Source organism: Homalodisca vitripennis, chromosome 3 (genome assembly GCF_021130785.1).
Source record: "Homalodisca vitripennis isolate AUS2020 chromosome 3, UT_GWSS_2.1, whole genome shotgun sequence".
Lineage (NCBI taxonomy): Eukaryota > Metazoa > Arthropoda > Insecta > Hemiptera > Cicadellidae > Homalodisca > Homalodisca vitripennis.
Genome location: NC_060209.1, coordinates 120251678 through 120264112, shown reverse-complemented (window position 1 = coordinate 120264112; position 12435 = coordinate 120251678). Strand labels below are relative to the sequence as shown.

At 34.8% G+C, this 12435-nt stretch overlaps 1 protein-coding gene across 1 annotated transcript in view; it reads left to right on the top strand.

The window, feature by feature from the left end:
* The window catches only part of LOC124357436 (guanine nucleotide exchange factor for Rab-3A-like), an 81630-nt gene that overhangs the window by 36212 nt on the left and 32983 nt on the right, over positions 1-12435 (top strand). The window contains exon 2 of the mRNA XM_046809240.1: positions 4941-4978. The gene's annotated coding sequence lies outside the window, so the exon portion shown is untranslated. The remainder of the gene's footprint in view (positions 1-4940; positions 4979-12435) is intronic.

The window sequence follows — 12435 nt, the reverse complement described above, 5'->3', positions numbered from 1 at the left end:
GTATAATAAGAGGCCACTACCGCAATAGAATCAATTTATGATTATATAAACTACATAAACAAAAATGTTGACACGTATTACGTTATATCAAAACTATCTGTTATGTGTATCTATAAAATGTAATTATATTGTGGCGGTGGCCTTTTATCATACTGCAGCCGAGTATTTGTCTGCTAATATTGCAATTAACCTTAAATTGGATGGGGTAGATTAAACCCAGTTCTTGAATAAAATATAAACTTTTTGAAAGATAACACTGAAAACACCTTAAATCTGTAAAATTTCAGAAGGACTGTCCACAGAATCACTACAAAACGTTTCCCAGTAATAACTTTTAAACATAGGTTAAGTTGCATAGTTATCATTTATGAAAAAAGATCTTAGGATCCTTAACTCATATGCCCATAGTTACAATATTGGAGCAAAAGGGAACTCCAGAAAATGGCGGTTTTTAAAGTCCTCTCAAGGTGTGGGTTTATATGGGAAACCCTATACGAAAAACAAATTAAGTATTATACTCAAAATTAGGCTACCGAAAAGACAAATCACTTGATACAAGATAAATAAATACTCTTGCCTTTTTACACTACAAGAGTTAATACTATTCAAAAATTGTAATGCTGGAGAAAGTTTAGACAAAATTTAGAACAGTTTTAAAAAACTATTCATCATAAGTAAAGTTGAATACAATTTAAATAATGTGAATGAGACAAAGACAATAATTGAATGAGAGAAATAAAATATGAACTACCTTTTCTGAACCATTTGAAATTTGAGATGGATATGGGACTTAACACCTGATTGTACATTGGCTGTGATTGTAATTACAATCACCAAATCCCGCCCCTAGAGGAGATAACCAGAGAGCGCTCTGACTTTCAAAGAAAGAAATAACTTGCGACTGATCCTTTTGGAATTCAATATCTGTTTAAATTAGTTCCTTCAAATTATTGTTTATTTAAATTTTGTGGTCGACTATCATAACTATATTTTCATTTAACAAATTTCTTTGCCTGAACTTGGTCCCAGGGATCTGTTTTCAGACTTAGAATTCATCGTAAATAATTGACCACAATTAATTAATAGTTTGACTGCAGTAATTGATTCGGAGGAGGCGGAGGTCTTCAGTAACAAGTACAAACACCAAGGTGACGCTTCCCCGCTGACTTTGGCCGGGACTCTTGTGAAAGTGAAGAATGGAAATGTGTCAAATTCATATACTTGACTGTACACTGGATGCCGCAGTATTGTCAAGACCTGTCTGACCCGCTACCAAGGTCACACTCCAACTCTCCACACGATTGGATCGGAGAGTCGTGTCGTGTCCTCCGGGTGAACTCTGTGCTCCCCCCCCCTCCACCATACCTATAGCATTCCTGCGAGTCCCAGAATGAATTACGACATTGCGCATACCTCGTACAATATCGTTTTCAATAGTATACGTATTAGAATCGGTTATAATTTGCATCAAATAGTTATGATACCAGAATTGTTATTGCTTTTTGTATTTGTTCTGAGTGAAGACTACAAATACTCAGAAATTACCGTTTCCTTGAAAACTCGCTGTGTTTCCTAGACAAATAAATATACGCGACCATTGCCGAATTTTTTGAACCGCTCATTCAAGAATAAAATTTAAGATGGTAATTAAAAACACATGTTTTTTTATAAATCTAAACAGCATATTCAAAAATCAGTACTCTTGTAAGTTACTTGCTTAATGATTTAGAACTATTTTTATTTGGATTTAGAAGTTTTAGAGTCAAGTTTCTAAGTTGCAGTTTGGTTCAAATGTGTTAGAACCGATACCTGTTTTGGTCGTTATCGACATTAATGCTGGAAGTTAATGTTTGTAAAGTATTTGCCCAGTAATAATAAACAAGCTACATTCTAATGTAACTCCTGTCACTGTAGCTTTCTTCAGATTAGTTTGTGGCGAACTTTGAACTCAGGTATTTAAACCTTTTGATCTTTTGATCCGAGAGTGAGCATTGGTTTTGCAGCTAGATTTAGAAAGTAAATTGATAATTATTGTCCATCAGTCACTAAAACTTACGAAACAATTGAAAAGTCTTTCCAAACAGCAATCTAGATCATTATTATATAGTAAATCAAATTTGTAATTATGATCGCAATAATTGCAAGCTTCATCATCCTGATCTGTCACCACCCAGCATCCGGCCACATATTACAATGGAACTAAACACCGCAAAGCCATTATATATGGATGAGGGGAGCAGGGGAATTTGATACCTCCTCTCTATAATAGCTTGCTCCCAATAGTCTCATCTTCTTAAACCCTCCTTTGTGCGCCGAACTTGTTTATACCTAGCACGACTCTCGTTCCTACCAACTTATCGGTATTTCACTCGCACTTTATGTAGACAAAGAGTCGTGAGCCAATTAGAATAGTATAATCGCACAACCGGAGATGAATTTACTCTAAAAAAGAAATATATCTTAAGCTGCTCTAGTTTTGGTGGTAGTCGAAAGGGTCAAATATTTCGAACGATAATTTTGGTCTTGAATGATATTTTCCTTAGATTGACATACATCGACCGTCTGACACTTAAATAATATATCTGTATTTGTAGCGTATAGCCACAAATACAGACCGACTATTTTGCTGAGGGTGGCGACTTTCAACCCTCTTTATCCTATTGTTTGTCCAACGAGTCTACCTCGTTATCCACCAAAACTAGGGTGACCGAAGATTGATTTATTTCTTAGGAGGAAACCTCTATTAATTTTAAGAAAAGAAAAAACTCGTTTGTGGGCTTACTCAACACGAATTTACTCTCGGTTCTTCGACTATTACTATTAAAAAGAAATATGTCACACATTCAACAAATCACTGTAAAGTACGATAAGATTTGCAGCTTCGGTAAGTTTGCTGGAACATATTGCGTCATTAAAATCTGTTTAAAGTAACTATTTACAACAGTGGCGTGAAGAAACTGCTATAAACGTAGTATTTGATTTTATCTGTAAAACTTCCAACACGATTCCAGGTAAGCTAACATCACTGATGTTAAACATCGCAATATCAGTCGTTATGACAATCACAGTAATAAAAATGGTGATAGTCCATAAAAATCTTTACGACCGCCATCCAAACAAAACACACAGTTAGTTGCCTTTCCATCCAACAATCTTGAGTATTGAAGTAATTACATGATTCGTAAACTGTGTGGACAGCGGTTGTTGCTGAGTGGTTATTTAGACAATATGCAACAATTGAGAACTTAACATTCACTGATTATTTCCACATTCCAGGTTCCTATATGTAAAAACCTTACCACTTTTATTCTTGAACGAATTATAAACTCTAAAAAAAATAATAATAAGAGCGAAAATTAAAATAAAAGCTAATAAGAATATTACAAATTAAATATCTAAACAGTATAGGAAAATTTTTAAATGTTAAATGAGAACCTTTCAAGTGACATCGAATACTATACATGTTTAAAAGTCTAAAACACTAAAAAACTATTTTTCGACATACTTGTCAAAAACTTAAAACCTTATTCGAAAAAACAAAATCACGGGACGGGTCAACTGAAACGTTTAAGGATACACTTATTGACTCTAAATTAAAGTGAATATTCATTGCCCTGAAACTGGTATACATGAGGGAAATTTAAAGGAAATTACCCTTCCCCCTTTAATGTATCAATTCCGAAAAGGATAAATGGAGAACATATGATTACTTATTGCTCGACAAGTGGTAGGAATTTGAAGCAGAATTTTGTGACACCTTACAATCAGGAGTAAAGAAAAACGGTTGAACATAATATGCATTTTTTACAGTATGTACATAAAAGACAACTGGAGGGAGTGACATGTTTTTCATTTACAAAAAAAATTCCATCAGAAAAATATTACTGTAAATAATTTTTGTTTACTTAAAAGAATATATTTATTAATACTTACCGTGTCATAAATTAAAAAAACACACGCCGTTCTAACTCATGAACATGTAAAATTAATATGTTCATTTTTGGCCATTTTTGCTGTTTTTATATACGTATATTAAAGGGTTATAATAAATTTAAAATAAAAATATTGTTTACCAACCAAAAATCGATAACATCACCTTAATAAACAAAACTGCCGACATTTCATTACCCCTCAGTGGATGAGAAAGTAACCTACTTAATATACTTTACTAATGTAGCAACTAATTTTTTGTATGGAGGAGGAGAATATAGGCAATAAATTTTAAATCTATTTGCAGGTAATGCCTGTAGTGGTATAATCTGTTTTGTCTCGTCAAGATTACTCATTGCACGCGTTCTATAAGTGAACAGTGTTTATTTATTTATAACAACCAACGCTCTTCAAGTGTTATGACGCTACTAGAGTTTGGCTTTCTTGGTTTCACCCTTCTTTTAATTTGGGATAGTTAACAATATTCCTAACAGTTTTTCCAAGAAATCATCAATGCTCAGAGCAGTGATGATCTTATTACCGATCATTGCGAACAAGGTAGTGTTGTTCGTTAGAAATGTAATTGTAATGAGAGAGATACGAACATGAGTATGGAAGGAAGGGGAGCAAGGAGTGGACTGCGACAGAGGCTGGCGGAGAGATACGCGCCGGGACCGTGGACGATCAGTGGGCGGAACTCCGAGATAAACAGCGCGAAACCGTTCACAGTCAAGGTCAATGCTCTCGGATTTCGCTATGCAGGCTACTGTACAACGTATTTCCATACAGTATGTATGATATCGTTACTCTATGATATTACGCTCATCACATTTATTAAGATACGTTATATAAACATGAAATGTAACACATCCAGATAACTTACAGTGTTAAGGTTGTGTTCTGGTGTAGTGTTTTCATTAAAAGTATTTTACTCATATTTTTCATAAAAAATATTGTCCTGTAAAAATGTATGAATGGTAAAAGACTAATAATTGTGTCTTATTTTGCAGGACATTTAGGAAGAAACTGTGATGACTCACCTTTTCTGGTAAGTACAAGTATAACAAGTCTTGTTTCTTAAATTTCCGGTGTAACAAAGAACTAATGTTTTGTTTCCAAAAATATGAAGACTAGTCGACCATATTAAAAATTTTGGATAGTTTGTAAAGATAAATGGTGTGTTTCGGATATTTACATTGACAAAACATGTATGGTGGAAACACGAGTACGTTACAGTGTTCAGGTAAATGTAATGCTATGTACTTATAAGCGCTGGGAAGAGATAGCACTGACAAGTCACACAAGCTCAGTTCTCGAAATGTAAGACTTGAGACTATAAAAGTTATCGAGACATAACTCCTAGACAATGGCAACTTCAGGGGGAAGATGGTACTTGCAGACCAGAAGCGCAGTTGTGGAGATGTAACTGATGTTCCACTGTTACCACAGTAACATTCACCGTGAAGTAACGCCCTGTACCACGCCAAGAGCCAGGCAGAGTTCAGCACGGTTGGGTAAGCGTTATAACATGCAAATGAAAGTGTTACGAAGGAAATTGTACGCCTAAACCTCCAGAGCCGAAACAGTTTTGAGGTGTAACGGTAACGATCTATCGGTTCGTAGTTCTGGTTAATTTACCTTAGTGGAATTCCTTATTAATAACACGAGTGAATCCTATAGTGTGATTAATATAATTTTGGAACATATTTTCAATATTCTAACGCAATAAATTAGTTCGTGCGATTTATATTCTACGTTGTCAAATACGTAAAGAAATACTCATTCGTCATATAACTACTTCCATGCATTCGGGTTTTTGATTTAAATAAATTGAATCTTTGCTTTAGTTTACGTAATTCTACATGCAAGAAATCCAATTAATAATGCAACATACATTTACAGAATTAAGAAAATATTAAATATATTTTACACTAGCTTTCTAATCGCGTCGAAGTGAAATATCCAAACATTGCATATAATATAAACCATTAAATTTATAGAACAAAATTTTTATTTTTAATTTTTGGAAGGTTTGTTGCATTGAAGTAGGAGAATGGATTTGTAGTGCTATTATTATAATGTAAAAACCTCATCATTTCAAAGTTCACGTTGGCAAGTCACGATTTTGAGGACAGTTTGGAATCGTACGGTTGAAGTTAAGTAGCTGAGGTTTATTATCTTGTGTCTTCATTCTGTAGTTCCCGAGTCTTACAGGCACTTTAGCAGAGATTGGCTATGATACTGGAACTGACATCAAAGGTGAAATGACGTCAAGCATTTATTGCACTGTCAATTCACTGGATTAATATTGCTTTGTATAATAATAATATAATATTGTCAAGTAATTTAATAATTCTGTTTTATTCAATTTAGTATCATGTTTATTTTAATTGTAAAAATCATAGAGCAATAGACCGTCTCTAACTTAACATATGTAAAATGCAGATCTGATAGTTCTGCTTATCGTTCTTTTGGTCAACACAGACTTGACAACAGAATACAAAAACTATTACTAATGGGGGAATTGTGGGAGATAAGATAACACCCTTCCCAGGGAGTCTCATATGAAACCTTATATGTTGTGAAGTTCAAGTTGTGTTACGGAAATAAATCCTCTTTATAGAGGCTGGAAAGATTGCCAAACCGTCATTTATAAACTTCTTGGATTTTTGTCGGACCGTTTCAGTGAGCTTATGCACAATCTCTAGCAACTCCCACCACCCCCCACTAGAAATCTTGGCTACGCTACTGTATAATTTCAGCTATGAAACATTGTTTTTTTTTTTTTTTAATATAATGTTTCGGTACACAAAAATAGTGGATGACAAAAGGCATTACGCCATAATTAACAGATAACAGTTCTTAAACATCTGTACAAGACAAGTTATATGAATTAACTCCAAGCACGACAAGCTTGATTGCTACTTTAACCCCTTGCATGTTGGAACAAGTACAATGGCAATGAAAAACTGAAGTAAGGAGAGCACTATGCTCAAACAAACACAACTACTGTTCAGTCTCCTAAACTCTGAAAACAAACTCTGTGGGTTTGATATTGTGGTTTGAGTGTGCGCATTCCGGACGTCTAAAATAAACACCCAGCGAGTGGTCTGATGTGAAGTGAACCTCCCCCCCCCCGCATTCCTCAATGCAAAATGCATTTAAAACACGTGACTTTCTTTTATCACATTTATCATTGTGTCGAATAGTTTCCTAATTCAGTCGTTGGAATAATCAGACATATCATTGTAAAATTTATTTCATAAAAACTATAGTAGAGATGTAGAAGATGTAGTTGCTGTTATGTATGCGGACGATAATGTTAGTGTTGACAAAAAAGCGGACGTATGCTTGCGTGTCGTGTTAGCTGTTTACCGCCAGCACCCAACAAACACTTCTCACCACTCGGTGTCCTATAAACACTATGGTCTGGAGCGGCTGTTGCTAGTCACTCACTAATTGAAAGAAAACAGTCCGTCTGAAATGTATACGGAAAGAAAAATGTTACAGCCAGGTCATTGCTCCGAGCGCGGCTAATCGCGTGAAAGCGGTGTGCAGGCCGAGACCTTTACAGGAGCATTTGTTATTTTAAGCGAAATTAATGCGTACACTTATTCTGAAGAAAAATAGTTTTTTAATTAATTTTTTATATAATTGATAGTGATTTTAATACACAATTCATTACGCTTGATCGATACTTCTAAACTATAAAACATCGAGACACTTCTTGTTAAATTTTACTAAGAAATGTAATATTAAACTGCCTACATAATCTATAACCAGTCAGTAAAATATTTTTGCTTATTACGGAAAGATTGTCTTAAAAAGGTCATGTTAACACAAACTATGACATTTAACCCCTAACAGCTGAGTAAAATAAAATATTTATTAAAAAATATATATTGTATAATCATAATATTTACAATATGAGCTTTTTCAGTCACAGGTGTTTACTCTTAAGCGATTTAGTCGCTATATGTTAGTTTCTATTTATGTCATGTAGCCAACCAGCACATTCCGTTCCACTATATGATGTGACGTGACGTTCCTATGTCATGTAGCCAGCCAAAATATTCCGTTACGCTATAAGACATCATGTGACGTTCACTTGTCTTTGGCCAAACAATACATTCCTTCCCACTATACGACGTAACGTAACGCTCAAATATTGTATAGCCAATCAGCATGTTCCGTTCCGATATATGACGTAACGTGATGTGACGTTTGTGTCGTGTAGCCAGCCAGCACATTCCCACCATATGACGTGACTTTCCGTCGCAGTGTGTAGGTGTATAATATCACTGTTCAAGATACGTTTAGTGTACAATAGTGTCATCATGTGTTTTTATAAACACATTGTTGAAAACATTCAGTACTAATTCCAATGAATATTTTCATGTCGATATTTACCGTGCTGAGATCATCACCAATTGAACCCAAGCATCGATCTGGGTGCTGTGGATGATCTTGTGTACTATACAGTAAATCTTCGCTCTGGATGCAGAGGGTCTAAATAAATCAATTATCCAATACATTAAATATTTTTCCCTTGCATAAATCGATGTTGAGCCTTTCAGCGATGCTCAGAAAAGCCTGTAGCCTTATGTGTGTTAACAAAAGTTCGATAAGATACCATAATATGTATGGTATTTAGTGTAGCAACAATTTAATTAATATGTATTTTCTTATACGACCAATTAAAATAGATCACAAGTGCTGCAGTGTTAAATTTCATTATATTTACAACAAACGCCGTTTTGTTTGGTAGAAAGTTTTGATAACTGATGTTGCTTATGTTATAAAAAATGTATAGACCTCTTGACATAGAATATAATTGAATGTTTATAAAATTAGTTACATGAATCGTTTATCTAACTGCAACTTTGAACATTCATAACTCGGAAACTTGTAATCCGATTAAGACCTAATTATTATACAAGATAAAAAAGTGTACTGTAATTAGGTATGTGATTTTAGAATACTGTAGTATAAAAATAAAGTTGTTATTAAATTTCCACCTTAACTTTTATTCTTGACTGGGTGGTTTTACAAATTCGCCATTGGTGTCGTTATGGAACTTTTAGTCATTATCTTGGGTGTTGAATTTTGTAAATCACTACTTTAAACCATTAGTTTTTAACACAGATGTAACTGAGCAGGTTCGTTAATTTACCGCGGCCAGCGCAGCGCCTGCTGTTTGATCGTGCATATCGCCAGAGTGCCGAGGTTTTATATTGTATATAAAAACTGCAAGTTATTTTTTGTAAGTAATTTTTCTCTGTTTTGGCTCTACAAGTAATTAACGTTAAAACTCAAAGTTTCTATACATTTAAATCCGAGATGCATTTAAAATAAAGTAATTACGTGGGTTAGTATATCCCATCAGGAATAAATCTACAGAATAATAACAGTTCTCAGTAAGAGCAATTTTAGTTTTCTGAGAAAATGTTTACTGTTCTCCATTGTCTTGACATCCCGAGGCGACACGTTGCATAGCTCTAGAGTGCAATAGTAAACATCCTTATTTATGAAAGGGAAAACCATGCCCCCGCCCCCGCCCCACGCCTTCGGGACGGATGCTGTGTCGAGTAATGCAGTACTGTAACAACTGAGGGTTAGCACTTCTTAGATGTACATGCATGAGAGGATGATAACTAAAATTAATTACATAATGAGGACTTCTATTTTTCCGAAAATTATTAGAGACACAATCTTAATTCTAGGACTATCGAAATACGAGTAGGTAGGCTAGAACTCGGGATTGTTACATACGTTTGATATACGACATCTACGTGTTCAACATGTTTTACTACATACGTGTACCTTTACAGCATATGAGTTGTATTAACAGTTTCTAAACTATAGAACGTATGCAAGTCGTGTACTGCACAGATATGGCAATAGATTTTACAGTAGGCTATAAGAAAGCTCTTACATTTTCTGACAGGATTTCAAAGTACTATAACCTTTACTCTTAACGGTTTATAAAAGGTCCGAGTAGTGTAAATGGACTTGCAATAAGTAACTGGACTTCGGTAACTAAAGAATTTATTGTAGATCTAGTGCGTAAGTTCAATCTCTATACCAAGTTTGGTACCATTTCATAAGTTTTTAGTTTCGTATACTAAACTAGTTTAAATATGTTTTTAAGAGTAGAGTTCATGAGGATGACAGTAATGATCGTTCGTGATATGAACAAAATCTACAAGTTCAGATAGATTGAATTAATCATTTGGCACGAAACTAAAGGAACCAAACACTCAAGGCGCAACAAATACATCAAACAGCTCGAATTGTGTTGTCTGGCGTTATATGACGATGATAACTCTTGTAAAGCGTTGGAGGAGGATCGACGCGTGATCTGGAATAGGAAATACATGTAGATAATTGCTGTAAATTGTTCACAAGAAACGAGACAATGGACATGTGCGATTGTGAGGGCTGTGTGTAGCGAGTAGAAGGTGAGAGAAGCGCGAGTGCTCTCACGGTGAGGCGAGTACAAGTCTGAGTGATTACAGAAGAATGCGGCTTCCATCTTCAGCACGGCCTGGTTCACTGGGGAATGTTAGGCTTTTGTATTGTGTCACTCGCACCTCCAATGTACCGTAGTGTGAGAACAGTAGTGTTCGACATTTCAGTTCTCAACTTTCCAAACTCTGTTCCAAGTGTAATTTTTCGTTTTGTGCACAGCTAAAATCTACTCGAGCGTTAAATGGAGAAAGTCGTCTGTCATTTCTATGTAAATGTGTGCGTCAAGTGTAGAATCGCACGGCGACTGGAAGAGATGAGTAACACGTTCGTGTCCAGAGAGTTGTGAATGACGCATATTTCAAGAAACGTGTATGATGTTATACATTTATAGGTTCATACAAAAATACTTAATTTTGTGTTCAGGATACTTGTTTCTATTGTATGGAAATTATGATATTGTAATACTCGTATCCCGCTGTTCTGTTCTTCTTGCTAATTATTGGTCTTCAACATTCATTGCGAGAAGACGTTGGTTCTATGTTAATTCTACATTGTAAGACTTTTAGTTTGTTTCTGTAGCTAAATCTGTGTATCTCATAATATGTATGCTTATGTTCGTCAATACAAACTCTTGTAAAGATGTAAAGTTTGTCTAATTTAATGAACGACATCCTTATGTGTGACCTTGGTAGAGGGTCGAGGTTGTCTGGAAGCTGTTGCGTAATTCGAATGAAGGTCAGGTCTAGATTCTAATCCCATATTCATAAGCAAATTGTAGTTTTATTCTGTGTATCCAACGACTACAACTGGGCGTGTGTTCGTTGAGGCATTAAGAATGTTGTAAGAGCGAATATATAACAGAATACCGTATAACTGTGAAGGGGAGAGATACCCATTAGTTGATCAGCGGCGATTCACAGGGCATTAGTTTAGAATTCTATTTTATTTTGTTACGGTAGATATATTATTTTGATTTTGCACTGTATTAATATAATCATCACCTTCCAGGTGTGACAGTCTTATTTGCAACTTATAATCAATGTCATAAAAAAATTAGTTTTGATGAGAAGTCCTAACTTGGTTTAATAACATTCAGTATTGCTTATTTTGAAAGTATTATACTGTGAGTATATTCTCCGTTTTCATACAATGCTACGATTCTCTAAGGCCAATCATGTGTTAGTCTACTTACAAAATTGTTGTACAAAAATTGTGTTTAGGTCGTTGTTCACCAACAGGAGTAAACAATACAGTAGTTAATGTGTCAAAGTCTTTGGCCGTTATTTTCAGAGTTTGATATGATAGTCATGAATAGATCTAAAAATAATTAATCTCAAGTTAATTAGTGATTTGATAGGTGCTGAAAAGCGGTTCTTCAAACAGAGAATGTAAAGTATTTGTTTGGTTAATTCCACCAGAGTATCATTCTGTAATAATGAGAAGAATGGTATCACATGTAATATGTATGATATGTTAAGGCTCTCGCACAATAAGTTTGTCGTAAAAAAACCATAACGGATACAGACAGTGTAATGAAACTGAGACCTCTTGTCTGAAGCTCAAGACCGCGGTGACAAGGCGGGTCTGCCGGGACTTGTCTGCTCGTGATGAGGCACCGAAATGACGTTACGAAACGAAACTAAGAGATATCTCTGTAATATTGCAAAGAGCCGGAAATTATGACGGTTTCTTCGTGATAATGGCGATGAGACGTCATAATGTATCCCATTCACTACGATGCTGGGAGTGCAGTTCTGTCTTAATGTGTTGGGGCGGATGGACCTCGTTTAAATTCGTACATCAGATTTCATTAAACTGTATAAATGGCAATAGCCTTATTTGCGGAGCAAGTACTTTTTGTGATTCAATGTTTATTGAAATTATATATATATATATATATATATATATATATATATATTATATATATATATATATATATATATATATATATATATATATATACTGTAGAGTATACAGAGATACATTACGGAAAGTAATTGTTCTATTGAAAGAGGTTTAAATTTAAATAAATAC